General features: G+C 42.9%; 1 long non-coding RNA gene across 1 annotated transcript; it reads right to left on the bottom strand.

Moving 5' to 3' along the window:
- Positions 1–4,720: 4,720 nt before the first annotated feature.
- On the bottom strand, positions 4,721–10,502 carry LOC145553026 (uncharacterized). Its single transcript, XR_014089201.1, has 4 exons — positions 7,356–10,502; positions 5,803–5,930; positions 5,146–5,272; positions 4,721–4,934 (listed from the first exon to the last, which is right to left on the bottom strand). It is a non-coding gene; the product is annotated as an uncharacterized LOC145553026 (long non-coding RNA).
- Positions 10,503–20,281: the final 9,779 nt, after the last annotated feature.

Genomic DNA, 20,281 nt, shown 5'->3' with positions numbered 1-20,281 from the left:
GACGCTTCCACCAACCGTGTCAGTGCCGCTTCAGGGGTATTGACACCTTTACCTGATTTTACCCCTGAAGACACTGTGGATTTTGCCACTGTGTCCAGATGTGAACTGGACTTAGAAACACGCCCTGGGGACGCAGATGAAGACCAAAGTGACATGGACGCTTCTGCCAACCTTGTCAGTGGCACTTCAGGTGTCTTGACAAGTTTGGAAACTTTTAGTGATGAAGCTCCTGTGGCTTTGGAAAACATCTGTGGACTCCACTTGGAAACTTGTCCAGGGGACGCAGACACTGATGTCTGTACAAGTGTCGATGTTCCCCTTGACAAAATGGACCTGGCCGTTGAAACGAGCTGTGACGGCCAGGAAGATGCGATAAATTTAGAACCAGTCTATGAGAATCCATTGGTAGAAGAGGCGTCTTCTGTTGATGGAAACTCAGAAGACGGAGTTCAGAATTACGCAGACCATTTTGATGGCATGGACGCTGCAGATACGGACGTCGCCTCAAAGGAAATCCCTTCTTCTGACACAGCTGCTGATAATGTTGTGGCACATTTTGAAGACGTTTCTGAGCATTCTTCAGAAAACCATCTTCTTCAGGAATTCTCACAGAAGATGACATTGAATTCTTCAAAATTATTACAGGAAGGTTGTTTCCGCTAGGAGATCATCCATCCGGGGATATTTAATTTGGAGAATTACGTGCCACCTTTAGAGAGAATTTCTGAGTGTTCAACCTCAGAAGAAATGGATTCTGAAGAAAGCTCAGAACATGTTCAGATTGAGCCACAACATCATGAAAGCAATGATGTTGAAGAAGTGGATGTTTCTTTTGAGGACGTCCCTTCTGAAAGCAGAAATGCCGGAAATTTAAGGTCACGAGTTTCCGAGTGGTTTCGCCAGCAAGGCAGTAGGTTGGCTAATCTCCTACCAAGGAGAAAAGCCAACAAGTAGCAGTTCGCATTGGGCACCTTTTGTGGAGCTGTTGGAGGGGTGCTGGAGAGTGTCCCTCCAACAGACTTCTTGTTCTGCTGGGGGATTTCAACACTCACATGGGCACTCACAGTGAGACCTGGAGGCTTGTGGTTGAGAGGATCAGCCACCCTGATCTAAACCCGAGTAGTGTACTGTTATGTGACTTCTGTGCTCGTCATGGACTGTCCATAATGTACACCTTGTTCAAGCATACGGGTGTCCATTTGTGCTCATAGCACAAGGACACCATGGCCACATTTCTATGGTAGACTTTGTTGTTTCCCATCTGATCTGTGGCTGTATGTCTTGGACTCTTGGGTGAAGACGGGCAGAGCTGTCCACTGACCACTCCCTGGTTGGTATCCTCCCCAATCATCGGTCAACTTCCAGTCAAACCAGAGAGGCCCAAAAGTGTTGTGAGGATCCTGGCAGAGTCATCTGTGAAACAGAGCTTCAAATTTCACCTCTGGAAGAACTTGAACACATTTTGGAGAAAGTGGATAGAACATCGCCCCCAACTCCATTGTCAATGCGGCTTATCGGAGATGTGGCCACAAGATTTTCTGTGCCTGTTTTGGGACGACCCTAAATCAGCTCGTAGGCACCAGAAGGGAGGGATGCTCTAAAACCAAAGATAGAGAACTATCAGGTCTTTTTGGACTGACACCCTGGAAGCACCTGATGGATACTGGCAGTCCAACTAGCATGCAGCTCGGGTGGTCGCTAAGGGAGAAACTCGGGTGTAGAGGAAGTTCCCAGAGCCCATGGAGAATGACTTGGACAGATCGTCAAAAATTGCGGTTTGTAGGTCATGAGGTTGACATAGTGGACCCATGACAAAAACACCATGTCCAGGCAGCGCAGGTGAACAGCGACCGGAGGCGAGAAGACTGCGGCGGACGGAGGCGAGAAGACTGTGGTGGACGCAGGCGAAAGACTGCGGTGGCAGGAGGCGAGAAGACTGCGGCGGATGGACTGCGGCGAGAAGACTGCGGCGGACGGAGGAGAGAAGACTGCGGCGGACGGAGGCGAGAAGACTGCGGCGGCAGGAGGCGAGAAAACTGCGGCGGATGGACTGCAGCGAGAAGACTGCGGCGAGAAGACTGCGGCGGACGAAGGAGAGAAGACTGCGGCGGACGAAGGAGAGAAGACTGCGGCGGACGGAGGAGAGAAGACTGCGGCGGACGAAGGAGAGAAGACTGCGGCGGACGGAGGAGAGAAGACTGCGGCGGACGGAGGAGAGAAGACTGCGGCGGACGCAGACAAGAAGACTGCGGCCGACGGAGGAGAGAAGACTGCGGCGGACGCAGGCAAGAAGACTGCGGCGGACGGAGTCGGCGGACGGAGGCGAGAAGACTGCGGCGGACGACGGCGAGAAGACTGCGGCGGACGGAGTCGGCGGACGGAGGCGAGAAGACTGCAGCGGACGGAGGCGAGAAGACTGCGGCGGACGACGGCGAGAAGACTGCGGCGGACGGAGGCGAGAAGACTGCGGCGGACGGAGTCGGCGGACGGAGGCGAGAAGACTGCGGCGGACGACGGCGAGAAGACTGCGGCGGACGGAGGCGAGAAGACTGCGGCGGATGGAGGCGAGAAGACTGCGGCGGACGGAGTCGGCGGACGGAGGCGAGAAGACTGCGGCGGCAGGAGGTGAGAAGACTGCGGCGGACGGAGTCGGTGGACGACGGCGAGAAGACTGCGGCGGACGGAGGCGTGAAGACTGCGGCGGACGGAGGCGAGAAGACTGCGGCGGATGGAGGCGAGAAGACTGCGGCGGACGGAGAAAAACAGGATGGCGTTCAGGAACCAGCCATGCCACCAGCTGTGCAGCCTGATATACACTGCTCAAAAAAATAAAGGGAACACTTAAGTATTCACTTAAGTGTTCACTTTATTTTTTTGAGCAGTGTATATATATATTTTTTTATTTTATTTTATTATGTCAGTTTTGGTCCTCCATATAAATATAAATATATAAATAAAATAATAAATATATAAAGAATAATATATTTATCAAAATATGTATTTATGCTTTTATTTTTTAGCAAAAAAAAATATATATATATATACACACACAACATAATAATAAAAGATAAATATCTAAATAAAATAAATAAAAAATTAAGATATAAGTAAAATATATATATATATATATATATATATATATATATATATATATATATATATATATAATTTTTATTATGTCAGTTTTGGTCCTCCATATAAATATATAAATAAAATAATAAATATATAAAGAATAATATATTTATAAAAATATGTATTTAGGCTTTTATTTTTTAGCAAAAAAAAAATAATATATATATATATATATATATATATATATATATATATATACACACACACACACAACATAATAATAAAAGATAAATATATAAATAAAATAAATAAAAAATAAAGATATAAGTAAAAGAAATATATATATATATATATATATATATATAATTATTATGTCAGCTTTGGTCCTCCATATAAATGATAAATATCAAGTTTCTCTGTCACTATCGCACTACATGATATTACTACTGCTACTACATCCAGCTACAAAAATGATCCAACAAAGAACATGAGGCAGATGAGATACATTAGTGATGCATAATTTTTTTTATTTATTAAAATGTAACCTTCCTGTGAATCTTTAAATTAAATTTGTGGCAGGCTTTACACTGTGATGGAGATATTTGCCTCAAACCAAACAAAAACTAAGGAAATGTACTAGATGGCATACATCTGCAGTTCAATGTCCAGCTGGTTGACCGATAGAGTTTCTCAGTTTTGCACATGTTGATACTTTCTTCAAGCAGAACTTGGAGAAAACTATAACAATAAAGTACCAAGTTGGTAACAGCGCTACTACAGTCTTGGTTAACTCCTCTCCATCTACCCCAACACTTGGCTGTGTCACTCTGTACCTTAAAGCTCCACCCACTTTAGCTGTTTGTATTATTTTTTTCACATTTTAATTTTCCTGAGCCAGATTCAGGAGCAAGAATGTTTTCACAAGCATTTTTCTCATGACTTTATGCTGATTCTTATGCTCGTTTTTAGACTTTTAATACTCTGTTTACTGAGAATTATGTTGAACAGGATATTATGACTCGTGTCTTAGAAAATTGCTTCGCAAGTCAAACTTAACATCACGGTTTCTGACAACAGCTTCTTATTATCACAAGGGGTGACCTTTACCTGCTCAGACACCAGGCTATGGTATGTCCATACCAACGGTCCAGTCCGATGGGCAAATTGTAACCTTTCTTAAAACAATTCAGTTGATTTAAATTACACTAATTTACAATAGGTAATCTCGAGACAATTTACAAAAAAGTCATTTCCATTCTACTTAACAGTGCAGCAATTTAAATGTATTAAGTCAGTAAAAAAAATAATAAGTTATCTGAGTTAAAAATGCAGATTGCATCATGTCATTGACTTGTTATTGACTTGTTTATATGCTTCCCCCTGTTCAAATTACTTTTACCCTGTAATGTCTGATTTGATCTATATTTTCAGGGGGACCCTGTGGAACCAACATGAACATTTGCTGCCTTCTTTTTTTGTATCTTTATTAATGGACACCACTGGAGTTCCATAAAGTCTCGTAGTAAAAGTCACATTAAGACGCAATCAGAACGCCTCATGCTGAACCGATCCTCCCCACAACCATCCTCCAACTTTTGTTTAACATGTCAGAGTTTTAACAAGAAAGAAAAACACAGAGAACAACCAGTGAAATTGTTACTTTATAAGTCACAAGTGTACATTTTATCTTTAGGCTTTATTTTTATCTTTAGGTTTTATGTAACATCATGCTAATAAGCTACATGATAGTTGGTAAATAATATCACACTGTACACAAATCCTAATCAATAATCTCTACTGGATCTGCTCCTTTCTTCTTCTGCAGCTCCTGAATTAACAGGAACAACTGATGTTTGTTCGTTCTGTAAGAAAAAAAAACAAAGTTTTGTTTCTTTTACATTGTTGTTTTTAGAGCACACAAATGATACAGTACTTAATAAATTAAAATAAAAGTTGTTCATTATATTCATTTAGCCACAAAAGGAAAGTTATTAGTTATACTCTACAATTCAGAGGGGAAAATGTTTTAGACGTGTTAATGAGATCCACATTTTTTTCAAAGTTTTGACAAACCTTAAAGTCTCTTCGTCTCCTGGAGTCGTTTCAGTGAAGTTAGCGTTCGTGGAGGGAAACTTGCTGTCGCTGTTCTGATCAGTCAGAAAGTTACTAATGTCAGAAAAATCTGCTGTCATGTCATGAGCTGAAAAAAAAATCAACAAGCATGTTTGCAAAATAGACGTAGTTTCACTTAAGACTTATAAAATAGTTTCATGATTTTGGTTATGGTTGTAGAATTTAAACTGAGGTAACACTAAACAATAAATCGTTGGGTAGATAGTGTGAAAAAGAGAAGATATTTAAGACATAAATGGCTGAAAATGCATCCGTTGTTGAAAATGAATCAAACTCATGTAACAGTGTAATGATTCACCTCTGAAACACTTTGAGTCACCAAACTTTATGCTTTCCAAACCGTTGCTATTTGGTCAGTTTGATTTCAGAAGAGCCGATGACATTTTTTATTACAGAAACATAAAAGTTACTCATCTTTAAGATGAATGAGACTCACTGCTACACTGATGGCGATGAGTTCAGCCAAAAGTAAAACATTCAGGATTCCCAAAGCCACACAGAGGCAGAGCCTCTCTTTGCTCGAACCTTAAGAAAAACCTGAACCGTAGCAAAATGTAATGCAGTACATGCTAGATTTATCTGTGACGTTTTTCTGACCTGTGTGATTAGATGCAGTTTGTCCAACAGGCTCCATGTTGACGTAAATTTCCTCCATCGCTTCAGAGTCAGTGCTGCTTTAAACACTGACTATAAAATCCACTGCCGTCGTGGAACTAAGTGAAAAACTGTGGGAAAGAGGTGAGATGTGTCTGGTGTTCAACATAAAAAGTAACATTTTATAGATATAACAGTCAAATAAAGAAATTCATGAGTGCGGTTTCAGTATTATTTTCTTAAATATCTTACACAACATAAGATTCTTGAAGGTTTCAATAGTTTCATAAGTTCATATTTCCTGGTTCTGTATCAATGAATATTTATTTCTCCTTTGTTTTCCTTCAGCTCAGTTAATCCTACTCATAATAAACATGTTACACTTTTCTATCGATGAAGAAAATAATTGACTTTTACATTCATGCACAACTTTGCTTTCTGTCGTATGGCATCAAAAATTAAAAATAGATTTAAATCACTGATATACGGATGAAAAATATCTGATATAAGGATGTTGTGATGTTCCTGCTCCTTGTGTCCAGACATGGTTCCTAAAGGGTAATAAATTGTTGGAGCAGATGACTGCAGATGACTTTATGGACCCAACAGTTTTACGGGTCTCATTCTGTCCTGATAACTAGTCATAGTCTTTCTCCCAGAAAATACAACTATCATCTTTGTATTTCTAAATCCTCGTTTAACCCTATTCCTTGTTTTCTCACTATCTCACTCCAGTAGCAGAAACACTGACATTAAGAAACAACAATCCCTGAATTGCATTATTATCAAACTTCTATAACTGCTGGATCGAATAATTACAAAATTGTATGTATTTATTCATAGTTTAAAGATATATACTTTTAGGACTGCCGTTTAGTAAAAAGCTGGATGAGCTGTCTACTAGTGTCTAAAACTCAGTCACCATGTCTTCTCATCTTCTGAGGGAGATCAACAGTTTGACAAACAGTTTGCTTTGTGAAGCACCGCCTCACTGGGAGGGAATCGAAAGGCTAACATGCCAATCAGGTGCAAGTTGGGCGGTTAAAGTAAGAGAAACCAAATCCAAAAGCCAGAATTAAATAACTGGAATAGTTGTGTAAATTAAAGACAAAATGCAATTACTTGTAAGTTTTAGACCTATGCAGGCATACAGCCATGGATAAAATACCACTATCGTTTTCTTCAGGTTTATTGTTCATTCTATAATTAATAATTCATAACAATTTGATTAGAGAACTGATATCTTGCCATTTTACAATAGGATGTCATATGACATGTTTTATTATCTCACAATGGGGGAAACTCAGATGCAACAGCAAAGTGAGACAATCGAAGCACGTAGATTCACACAAAGATAAACAAATGACGGTAACATGCTGTACAATATTGAGTCATTTATAACTAATGTCGTCAACTGAGTGTCTTCAGAAAATGCGCATGTTGTGTTTGAGCAATAAAAATACAGCAGGCTGTGTGTTTTAAATGTCTTCCATGACTGTATGTATGCAACCTTAAATGTAGTAACAACCAGACAGATATATGTACAAACTGCTCACCCGGCTGGAGAGCAGCAGCGGCGTTAGCTGCGTCTGAGTCGGTGTTCACCGTCGGCTCCGAAGCGGCTAACGAGGCTTTCCATTCTCTCCACTACGTGACAAAAGCGACTCATTCCTCACGGTTCCATCGAGCTGCCGGCTGAATATTGAAATCCGAAAGAAAAAAGCCGGCATCTTTTAGTTCATGGCTTGTTTGTATCTTCCATCACTTCCGTGTTGCAGCGAGTTTCAAACGTTGCGCCTTCATTTTTCTTCTCTCTTCGCCTCGCTCTTCTGACCATGCCCTTCGCCAATCAGTGAACAGCAGCGAAGCTTGCGTCACCTACCAAACCCGGGCTGACCCTGCTCTGAAGCAGGAACCAAAAAAGCAGCGCCAGCCCCGTTGAAAAGGCCGGTGGAAACACAAGAAAAGCGAGCGGAGACGAGCCGGGCAGGCCAGTGGAAAAGGGGCAATAGTGACATGGACGCTTCCGCCAACCTTGTCAGTGGCACTTCAGGTGTCTTGACAAGTTTGGAAACTTTTAGTGATGAAGCTCCTGTGGCTTTGGAAAGCATCTGTGGACTCCACTTGGAAACGTGTCCAGGGGACGCAGACATTGATGTTTGTAAAAGTGCTGATGTTCCCCTTGAAAAAATGGACCTGGCCGTTGAAACGAGCTGTGACGGCCAGGAAGATGCAATAAATTTAGAACCAGTCTATGAGGATCCATTGGTAGAAGAAGCTTCTTCTGTTGATGGAAACTCAGAAGACAGAGTTCAAAATTACGCAGACCATTTTGATGGCATGGACGCTGCAGATATGGACGTCACCTCTAAGGAAATCCCTTCTTCTAACACAACTGCTGATAATGTTGTGGCACATTTTGAAGACGTTTCTGAGCATTCTTCAGAAAAACAATCATCTTCAGAAACACTCACAGAAGATGACACTGAATTCTCCGAAAAATTATAACAAGAGGGTTTTTTCCTCTCGGAGATCATCCATCCTGGCATATTTAAATCTGGAGAACTACGTGCCACCTTTAGACAGAATTTCTGAGTGTTCTACATCAGATTAAATGTATTCAGAAGAAAGCTCAGAACATAATGTTCAAAATGAGCCACAACATCATGAAAGCAATGATGTTGAAGAAGTGGATGTTTTTTTTGAGGAAGTCCAGTCTGAAAGCAGAAATGCCGGAAATTTAAGGTCACGAGTTTCCAAGTGGCTTCGCCAGCAAGGTAGTAGGTTGGTTAATCTCCTACCAAGGAGAAAAGCTAACAAGTAGCAGTTCACATTGGGCACCTTTTTTGGAGTTGTTGGAGGGGTGCTGGAGAGTGTCTCTCCAAGAAATTTCCTTGTTCTGCTGGGGGATTTCAACACTCACATAGGCACTCACAGTGAGACCTGGAGGCTTGTGGTTGAGAGGATCGGCCACCCTGATCTAAACCTGAGTAGTGTACTGTTATTGGACTTCTGTGCTCATCATGGACTGCCCATAATGTACACCTTGTTCAAGCATAAGGGTGTCCATATGTGCTCATAGCACGAGGACACCATGGCCACAGTTCTATGGTAGACTTTGTTGTTTCCCATCTGATCTGTGGCTGTATGTCTTGGACTCTTGGGTGATGACGGGCAGAGCTGTCCACTGACCACTCCCTGGTTGGAAGTTGACTGATGATGGGGGAGGATGCCAGTCAAACCAGAGAGGCCCAAAAGTGTTGTGAGGATCCTGGCAGTCATCTGTGAAACAGAGCTTAAAATTTCACCTCTGGAAGAACGTTGAACACATTTTGGAGGAAGTGGATAGAACATCGCCCCCAACTCCATTGTCAATGCGGCTTATCGGAGATGTGGCCACAAGATTTTCTGTGCCTGTTTTGGGGACAACCCTAAAATCAGCTCGTAGGCAGCAGAAGGGAGTGATGCTCTCAAACCAAAGATAGAGAACTATCAGGTCTTTCTGGACTGACTCCCTGGAAGCAGCTGATGGATACTGGCAGTCCAAATACCATGCAGCTCGGGTGGTCGCCAAGGCAAAAACTCGGGTGTAGAAGAAGTTCCCAGAGCCCATGGAGAATGACTTGGACAGATCGTCATAAATGCTGCACTGCTTCCCCAGTGCAGTGCAGCACCAACACTGTTTATAGTGGGGATGGTGTACTGCTGACCTCGACTCGGGTCATTGTGGGCCGGTGGCCACTTCGAAGACCTCCTCAATCCCACCAATATGCCTTCCACTGAGGAAGCTGAGCCTGGGGACTCTGGGTCGGGGTATCCAGTCTCTTGGGACGAGGTCAACGAGGTGGTCAAGAAGCTCCTCGGTGGCAGGGCCCCGGGGTGGATGAGATCCACCCGGAGTTCCTTAAGACTCTGGATGTTGTAGGGTTGTGTTGGCTGATGCGACTCTGCAATATTGCATGGACATTGGGGACAGTTCCCCTGGATTGGTAGACTGGGGTGGTGGTCCCCCTGTTCAAAAAGGGCGACCAGAGGGTGTGCTCCAATTAGACAGGGGTTATAGTCTTAAGCTTCCTTGGCAAGGTGTATTCAGGGGTCCTGGAGAGGAGGGATAGTCGAACCTCGGATTCAGGAAGAGCAGTGTGGCAGAAAGCAAGAAGACTGCGGCGGCAGGAGGCGAGAAGACTGCGGCGGACGGAGGCGAGAAGACTGCGGCGGAGGGAGGCGAGAAGACTGCGGCGGAGGGAGGCGAGAAGACTGCGGCGGAGGGAGGCGAGAAGACTGCGGCGACCGGAGGCAAGAAGACTGCGGCGGACGGAGGCGAGAAGACTGCGGCGGAGGGAGGCGAGAAGACTGCGGCGGATGAAGGCGAGATGACTGCAGTGGCAGGAGGCAAGAGGACTGCGGCGACTGAAGGAAAACAGGATGGCGTTCAGGAACCAGCCATTCCACCAGCTGTGCAGCCTGTCAACCAGGAGACAGTCAAACTGCTTGGAAACCATGACCAGGGGTACTGAGGCTGGCGGAATGGCTGCAAAACCACTTCCTCCCAAGCCAGACATTTCAATCTTTCGCTCTTCCACAGCTCCAGTCCCCTCTCATTCTCCAGCACCATCCCCAGCCATTCTGACTATGGAGGACCAAAACTGACATAATAAGAAATAAAAGAATAAATAAGAGAATAAATATATATTTTGATAAGAATTATCAAAAAAATTACTTTAAAAAATAAAAGCATAAATACATATTTTGATAAGAAATATATTATTTATATATTTAATCTTTTATTTCTTCCACAGCTCCAGTCCCCTGTCATTCTCCATCCCCAGCCAGTCTATAGGGAGAACCAAAACTGACATAATAAGAAATAAAAGAATATATATATCTATATATATGCACACACACACACACACACACACACACACACACACACACACACACACACACACACACGACATAATAAAAGAATAAGATATATAAATAAAAGAATAAATATACATTTTGATAAGAATTAAAAGCATAAATATATATTTTTATAAGACATAAAAGCATAAATATATATTTAGTTTTTTTCTTGTCCTTACACACAAGTTTCCGTCAAGATATTTTTCTTTTTTTTCTTTTCTTTTTCGTAGCAAAGGAAGACAAAGCAAAAATATAAATTTTTCTTAAAACACAACAAAAAAACAAAAACGCATGTTTAGGGGAAATAAAATATTACTTTACGGAAACATGTGTAAAGAAAAGGAAAAACTAAATATATATTTATTCTTTTATTTCTTATTAAAACATATATTTATGCTCTTATTTCTTATTATGTCGGTTTTGGTACTCTATAGGCGCTTTCGCACTGCACGGAACGGTACGAAACGGTTCCGAGCTTGTTCGCATTACAACTTGCGACCGGTTCCACCCGGCCCCATGTAACCACAAGAGCTGTCTGTGGTTCCAATCGTGCCGGCCAAGCGGTTCTGCTTACAACCAGCAGCTGATTGGCCGCTGGTTGTTATAGAGTCAGACGTTGATTTTCCGTTGACAGTTGGCTCTCACTAAACTGTATTTTATTTTGTAAAGAGTGCTCTTTTCAATATGTTTATTATTAGTTTTAATTAGTAATGGATTCAATATAGTCTCAATATAGTGCAACCACCTGGTCTAACGATGAGGTTTTTTTTTTCTCCGCTTACTCGCTGATGAAGGAGTACAGCCGGCCGCTACATCGAAGCCATTGTTTAGTTACAAAAAAAAAAAAATAACGTCCGGTACCGCTTCGATGGCTCCCTCAGTGTAATGCGAACACAACAGGGCTGGAACCGTTCCGTTCCGTACCGTTCTGTGCAGTGCGAAAGCGGCTTAAACGCCTGACCCAACAGGTTTGGCTGTTGGGCCATCACTGTTTGGGTCTTGCCTTGTGACACTATGCCTAATTTTTCCTTACACTTCCCATAAACTCAAATCTTTATCTCTGTGTGTGAGCTTTTATCTCCAAACTCATATGGTAAATGCTGTGTGTTACGGAGTGAAGGTTTCTTCAAACAAGACGGAGGCTCGTATGTCTTTTACTGAACCTTTCTGTCCAGTTTTTATGGAAGAGAAAAAAAGCGACAACTGATAACGGCAACGGCTGTTCGTAACCATAGCAACCACAATCAACAAAAGCAAGATAGTGACAAAACAGAACCAGATCCTGTTAAGCATTCTTCAAAATTAAAGACTTCCTCCGCGGCACACTAATGTGCCTTGAGTGATCGTCAGGTGTGCCGTGAAAATTATTCAATTTCACCAGTGGTGGGAAGTAACGAAGTACAAGTACATCGTTACTGTACTTAAGTACTATTTTCGTGTATCTGTACTTAAGTAATTTAATAATGGATACTTTCTACTTTTACTCCACTACATTTTACAGTAAGTATCTGTACTTTCTACTTCACTACATTTCTACAAAACTGTCGCGTTACTCGTTACATCCAAGTCGCGTTGCGCTTTTTGTCCGTTAAAATATGAAGTTCAGGGATTTAAGGTGGCGCCATAAAATCCGAGCAATAACGTGACTTACGTGTCTGTTGTCACCCATCGCCTCCACCTTTACTGGCACGGGGAGCTCCAGATATGCGCAGTGGTTTCCTCTGAGCGGGAGAAGGTGTCTATCTAATCGTCAGTAATATAATAGCTGCATAAATCATAAGATATGGTGACATGTAAAATCAGCAGCGCTTCGCTTTCACAGACGGTGGGGACTTCTCCAACTTTTAGCGTCACTTGGAAGGAAAGCTTAAAGAAAGGTAAGCTCCGTGGACGTGATGCTAGCAAAGCTAGCTGTACTGACAGACACACATGTTGGATTTGCTATGGAAAAAAGTTGTCACTCATGCCCTGAATTATTCTGTGAAGGTGTTGGCTGAGGTGTCGCAGATATGGGACAACGCTGTGACCAAAGTGCAACAATAGTGATATGACATTCAGGAACGATCCGATTCTTCTGGATGGATCTTTACTGATTAAATTTATTTCAGCTCTAAGTATTTAATATGTAGGTGTTTATGGGACTGTGGATCTTTAAGATCAATTTGAGAAGCAATTTTTAGGTAAAAGTTAATTTTTTTGTGTCACGTAGCGCTGGTCTTGGGTAGGTGGTCTTGACTACAACTCTGCTACGTGGCTCCTTGGTTGCATGTCCTCCCACACCCACCTTCTTTCCATCCCCTTTCTCTTGGAATTCTTTAAAAAAATAAATGCCACTAGTGGCAAAAAAAGTGAAGTTCATGTTATGTTAGGACAGGAGACAAGATTCCATCCCTAAAATTATGATGCATAGAATCACATATCTAAGTCTAAACTATGTTACATTCAGCAAGTACTTTTACTTTTAATACTTAAGTATTTTTAAAAGCCAGTACTTTTTTACTTTTTAAACGGAAGAATTAGGATGTATCTTACTTTTGACAGAGTGAGAGAATTACACATAATTAATAGTCTTTACCACCTGTGTAAACTTTGCTGGTGAATGTTATAACACGTAATATAAGTTTTATAATGTATGTTACATTGTTTCATTTCTAATGTAGGCTTTTGGGTCAGATAATCTAAGTCAATGTTAGAGAATAATAAATTTTTTAGAGTTCCGGAATCTCAGTTAGCCTTCATAGCGGGGCTGAACCCGTATTACTGTAGCTGTACTGTAGCTAATATTAGCTGGTATCTCGCTGGTGGACACAAATACAGTAAAGTAATATTCCAGTCACAGAATATACACAATAATATGTCCATCTTACTTGTGAAATGTTGTTTGTGGAGCCCTCACATCAATAGTCCATCAATCCGAACAACAATATCCCTCAGTGCTGAGGCATCTTCTACTGTTTTGATTGAGCAAATAGGAGGGTATACCGCTCCAAGATAGCCGCCGTATTTCCTGCGCCGGTGCAGCTAATGCGGGGTCTACTCTTATATTATATCCAGGGGTGAAAGTAGGGGGGTATGGCAGGGTACTGCGTACCCCTAAAAGATTTAGCGGGGGTACGCAGTACCCTCAAGAGAGGAGCGGCTGTCTGCTGTAAAAAAATCAATGGGCTCACTGTGCAGCTGTGAGTTCACCCACTAATCAGCCGTGACTGATTAGTTTTTCAAGAACAATCTAAAACACGACTTAATCAGTTAATAAATAGCTTTTTTTCTCATTTCATATTGTTTCTGAACTGTTCGCGCTTTGCTAGAGCAGCGGTGCAATATGTCGATCGCGGAAGGTTTTGAGTCGATCTCGGCATCAGGTGACAAACTGGGACGCTGAGAGCAGCACGTCCTCCTCTGACTCCTTATCAAAACGTTCATAACTTTATTAAAGAACAACAACAAAAAAATCAACATAACGTGCTCAAATTAATGACACAATAACAATAATCTCAGTGATTATTGTTTCAACAAGATGTTGTGCAATTCTGTGCGTTTCGGTTCCATTACCAAAATAACGAGCAGAGCAGGAGTTTAAAATTAACTAATCAACCACCGCTGTGTTCGGGGGAGCGCTTATTAATAATAAATATCAAGCCTGCAAACCTAATATTGTAACGGACTGAATGTTATGTCTTTAACATAATCTTGGGTCGGTTTGTGGAGCACAGGAGGTTGCCATAGCAACGGCTGTGCTTAAACGACAGAGAGGGAGAGTAAAAGGGTGCGAGTGGTTTAGAGTTGATCAGCTGTTCGAGTTGTTTGACCTTTTTTTACTTTTGTATTGGCTCATCATAGCCGCTGTAGTTTTTGAACGTTCAATAAACGACAAACTTGGACTAGTTACCTCGTTCTTTGTGAGTATAAGTCAATTACAACAAACATCAAACACGGTAAATGTGTTTCATTAAGTATTTAACAAACAAATGGCTTCTACCGCGATAATTATGTGAAATTAAATTAATTGTCTGATATAAAAAATAGTTTGGTGTTTTGAGCTCTGTTCTGCCCCAGGCTGGAAGTTGGAAATGTCTTAATTAGTTTTAGAAAGTTCTATAGTATTAATTTATCTGTATTTTATTTTGAAAGAGAATTTTGAAATATTAGTGCATTGTGGGTAGCAGAGGCAGTTGCAGTTTGGAATACCTGTTCACAGAGAGAAAGCCTGCCTGTTAATTTATGAACTTCACCTCCTGTGTTGTCAATCTTTTCTTACACCTCCGAAAACAATGGCTGTTCAATCTATGTTCTGTTTGGTGTTAGATGTTTTGTTAGTTTATTTTGAGATTGTTTTCCAAATGTGTTTATTCTAGAAAAACCATATCCTGATAGTTTTTGTTTACATAGCAACAGTTGCTACGTGACTGTTTCTTAACTGCAGCTAAGGTTAATTCTATTCAGACACTAGAAGTTTATTCTGTGTATTTAGAGCTGATGCATAGTTTATTTTTTCTGCTTCTTATAGTTTCACTCAACCTTTCATTGAGCTTTTCTACACCACTGCTCAAAGTTGTGTCAAGAAAACGTAATAGACTTCGTTACGTAAAAGACGCTCAGCTTCCTGGCTCATAAAATTGAGTTTGGCTTGCTGTTGATCTACGTTAACATACACAGAGTATTTAACACGTAGTGATAACAGTATAAGCTCAGAGTCTGAGAGGCTTTTCCTTTATCAAACACATTTTTTGCCTCTTATTTAGTGGAAACATTGATGTTGATGAGATTTTCTCCAAAATAATAACCTTTTTCAACCTTTATAGCTCCACTGTTGAAAATGAGAAACATTCACAAATGACATTGAAATAAAATCCAGTCCAACATCTGGTTTGAGGTGGTTCCTCTGAAACCTGTTGGAGGAAAAATATTCCAACTTCAGAAAATGAGCTTTAACATAACAGAGCTCTGTGGTTCCTCCTATCAGTATGAGCGTCGGGGTGAGGAGGCGCCATGTTAGGAAGAGAAGTGGAAGCTGCAGGATCTTCAGAACAAACAGGTCATGATGCTGGACTACTGATTATCCCTCTGTCTGGACACAGGATCAATATAACCAGTTTAAAGGCTAAAATGAATGGTTATATGCCAGACATGGAAAACTGGGATGCACTCCATGCCTTGATGTTCAGAATTTAGGTCTCATGGCATCTCAAGGTGTCAACATTGCAGCCAGTGGGCTGAGGGAGGAAATACAGCTTTATTTTGTATCAATTCAAGAGCTACCGTGTTTCCCCGATAGTAAGACACCCCCGATAGTAAGACACCCCCGATTGTAAGACGTATCGGGGGTTTCAGGGGGGTCGGCTAATATAAGCCGTACCCCGAAAGTAGTTCGGGTATGTCTTACTTTCGGGGAAACACGGGGGTATTGCCGCCTCCCTCTCATCTAGCTGCGCGCCGCCTCCTGCATCCATACGTCCATACGTCACCGCGCCGTCCCCTGCACTTGTCACTGCCGCCTCCTGCTTAAAATACGGTAATACAATACTGTTCAGGTTGTTAATAAATGTTAATTTTATGGTTAAAACAAAAAATTCGATAATTTTTTTCCAATATAAGACATACCCCGAAAGTAAGACATAGTGGGGCTTTTGGGGATAAAAAGAAAGTAAGACACTGTCTTACTTTCGGGGAAACACGGTACCAGTTTTTATCGCTTCAACAAAAGTTCATCAGCACTGAAACTCCAAAGCACACAAAGCTTTATTTTGGGGACCACCTAACCCAGGGGTCCCCAAACTACGGCCTGCAGGCCGGATCCGGCCCGCCTCCACATTTGGTCCGGCCCCTTGAACACATATGTTAGCCATAATGTTAAATTCCCACCACACTTTCTCACAAACTAAAACATGACAAAAACAATATAATAGCAGAACTAGCATGACCTAGATTAAACATATTTCAATAATATGCAAAAGAAAACCATATCAACATATTTTATAAAATGCATAAATATATGCACTGGAGAAAGACTGGAGGAGACTTAAATCTTTAAACATGGATAATAACCTCAGAGATGAAATAGAGGAATTCTACATAAGGGTTCAAAGGAGGAGGATAAGAGATTTGACCACAGAGGAGTTGGTAGGAGAAATAACGGAACTGATGAAGACTATTAAAAGGTCTTACAATTTAAATGAGTCGGATGAAGAGGAAATTGTGGAAGCGATTCTTCAAAATTTGAATTGAGAAGTGCCGCAGCAGCAGCGTGCACGCTGGAGTATGTGCAGCTTTTTGACCGATTGTGGAGAGTCCTATATGAACGGGTTGGGTTTTGGCCTGGGTTTTGGGGCAGCTGCAGGCATTGTTCTCATTGTATGTTCAAAACTTCTGTCCTAAACTGTTTTGTCCTCTTCTGAATCTGGATGGTGCTTGAGGGAGGGGTCCCCCTCGACCTGATCTTCAGTTGCAGAACCTGGCTCTTGGGACGTGGAATGTCTCCTCTCTGGGAGAGATTGGGAGAGGGGTTCCTGCCTCAAGTGGAGGAGTTTATGTATCTGGAGATCTTGTTCACAAATGAGGGAAAAAGGGAGCAGGAGATTGGGGCAGTGTCTGCTGTGAAGCAGGCGCTGTACTGGTTTGTAGTGGTGAAGAAAGAGCAGAGTCAGAGACAGCTCTCGATTTACCAGTCGATCTACTTTCCCACCTCATCTTTGGTCATGAGCTTTGGGTCATGACCAACCAAACAAACGAGATCACGGATACAAGCGACCGAAATGGGTTTCCTCTGCAGGGTGTCTGGGCTCGACCTTAGAAATAGGGTGAGAAGCTCCAACATCCAGGAGCGACTCAGACTAGAGCCGCTGCATCTCCAAGTTGAGAGGAGCCAGTTGAGGTGGCTCGGACGTCTGGTCAGGATGCCTCCTGGACTCCTCCCTGCTGAGGTGTTCCGGGCACGTCCCATCGGGAGGAGGCCCCAAGGAAGAACCAGGACACGCTGGAGGATCTATGTCTCTCGGCTGGCCTGGGAACGCCTTGGGATTCCCCCGAGAAGCTGGAAGAAGTGGCTGGGGAGAGGGAAGTCTGGGCCTCCTTTCTGAAGCTGTTACCCCATGACCCAGAAACAGCAGAGGAAAATGGACGGATGGACAGAGGTTTTGTTATCATGCAGTTTCTAAGGGTTCGGCATGTAAGAGGACGAGGAGGTTCTAAATACAATTTTACGGATGGTTTATCACTTTTACTTCTTTTGGACCTTCTTTCCTGCCATGAAGAGAAAACGACATTACTCACCTGGAATGTATTGCTTCTTTTTGTAATGGACAACCAGGTTGTTTACCTGTAATTTTGGGGTTTCTTTGGTTACCTGCAGCATCCCTGAATTGGGTGGTTCATTTGGAGGTACTGGTTCTAAAAGTTTAGATACTTTGATTGTAATGTGGGCTGCACAGTGGCGCAGTTGGTAGAGCTGTTGCCTTGCAGCAGGAAGGTTCTGGGTTCAGTTCCTGGCCCCGGTCTTTCTGCATGGAGTTTGCATGTTCTCCCTGTGCATGCATGGGTTTTCTCTGGGTACTCCGGCTTCCTCCCATAGTCCAAAAACATGACTGACAGGTTAATTGGTCTCTCTAAATTGTCCCTAGGTGTGAGTGTGTGCGCATGGTTGTTTGTCCTGTCTGTCTCTGTGTTGCCCTGTGACAGACTGGCGACCTGTCCAGGGTGACCCCACCTCTTGCCCGGAACGTTAGCTGGAGATGGGCACCAGCAAGGACATGGATGTACCAAAAATGGATGGATAATTAATTATTAAGTTGACATGTTCTCCCTGTGAATGATGGGTTCTCTCCGGGTACTCCGGCTTCATCCCATAGTGCAAAAGCATGACTATCAAGTTAATTGGCGTCTCCAAATTCTCCCTAGGTGTGTGTGTGTGTGCATGGTTGTTTGTCCTGTGACTTTCAGCTGCCCCTATCCTGGCCTCTCTTCAATCCGCCATCCCTTTCTTCCCACCATTATATATATATATATATATATATATCCTTTCGCAGACTATATGGATAAATAAAACAGGATATATCTATCTATCTAGATAGATAGACAGATGGATGGATGGATGGATGGATGGATGGATGGATGGATGGATGGATGGATGGATGGATGGATGGATGGATGGATGGATGGATGGATAGATGGATAGATAGATAGATAGATAGATAGATAGATAGATAGATAGATAGATAGATAGATAGATAGATAGATAGATAGATAGATAGATAGATAGATATCAGCGTCGCTGATGAAGGCTGAAGGGAGCCTGGATGGGGCAGATAGATCAGTGAGCTTAATGACTGCCCTCACTAAATATGAGTTTAACAGGGGGGCTCGTGAAGAATCCATGAAGCTCGACAACGACCCAATGGGCATAGCGAGGTTGCCGGATGATGAGGCTGGAGAGCCAGCTGTGAGCTGAGACATACAGAAGTGAGCAACCCTGGCGGACTGGTGACGGCGTTCTCCTGGAGGAGAGCTGGAAAAGATTATCCGGTCAGAGGAGTCCACGAGGAGATCAGCAGGGCTGATGAGAGTCAGTGGTGGGAAGAAAGGGATGGCGGATCGAAGAGAGCCCAGGATAGGGGCAGCTGAAAGTCACAGGACAAACAACCATGCACACACGGTTGTGTGTGTGTATATATATATATATATATATATATATATATATATATATATATATATATATAAAAAATTCCCTTCTCACCCTCCGCGGGTGGTCTGTTTCATCCTCTGAGCTCGGGTCCTCTACCAGAGGCCTGGGAGCTTGAGGGTTCTGCGCAGTATCTTGGCTGTGCCTAGAACTGCACATTTCTGGACTGAGATGTCTGATGTTGTTCCTGGGATCTGTTTGAGCCACTGCTCCAGTTTGGGGGTGACTGCCCGAGGGCCCCAATGACCACAGGCACCACTGTGGTCTTCACCTTCCAGGTCTTTTCCAGTTCCTCCCTGAGGCCCTGGTATTTCTCCAATTTTCCTGATGTTGTAGTCACTTGGTATTGCTACATCCACCACAACGGCTTTCCTCTGTCCTTTATCTACCACCACAATGTCCGGTTGGTTCGCCATTACCATCTTGTCTGTCTGGATCTGGAAGTCCCACAGGATCTTAGCTCGGTCATTCTCCACCATTTTGGGGGTGTTCCCCACTTTGATCTCGGGGCTTCCAGTCCATATTCTGCACAGATGTTCCTGTACACTATGCCCGCCACTTGGTTATGTCGTTCCATGTACGCTTTCCCTGCCAGCATCTTGCACCCTGCTATTATGTGCTGGACTGTCTCAGGGGCCTCCTTGCACAACCTACACCTTGGGTCTTGTCTGGTGTGGTAGATCTGAGCCTCTATTGCTCTGGTGTTTAGGGCCTGTTCCTGGGCGGCCAGGATGAGAGCCTCTGTGCTGTCCTTGAGTCCAGCTTTCTCCAGCCATTGGTAGGTTTTCCTGACATCAGCCACTTCAGTTATTTGTCGGTGGTACATCCCATGTAGGGGCTTGTCCTCCCATGATGGTACTTCCAGCACCTTGTCTTCTGTTCCCCATTGCCTGAGACATTCAC

The sequence above is a fragment of the Poecilia reticulata genome, chromosome 10 (assembly GCF_904066995.2).
Source record: "Poecilia reticulata chromosome 10, P_reticulata-male-v2, whole genome shotgun sequence".
NCBI classification, from domain to species: domain Eukaryota; kingdom Metazoa; phylum Chordata; class Actinopteri; order Cyprinodontiformes; family Poeciliidae; genus Poecilia; species Poecilia reticulata.
This window is presented reverse-complemented; position numbering and strand designations above follow the sequence as displayed.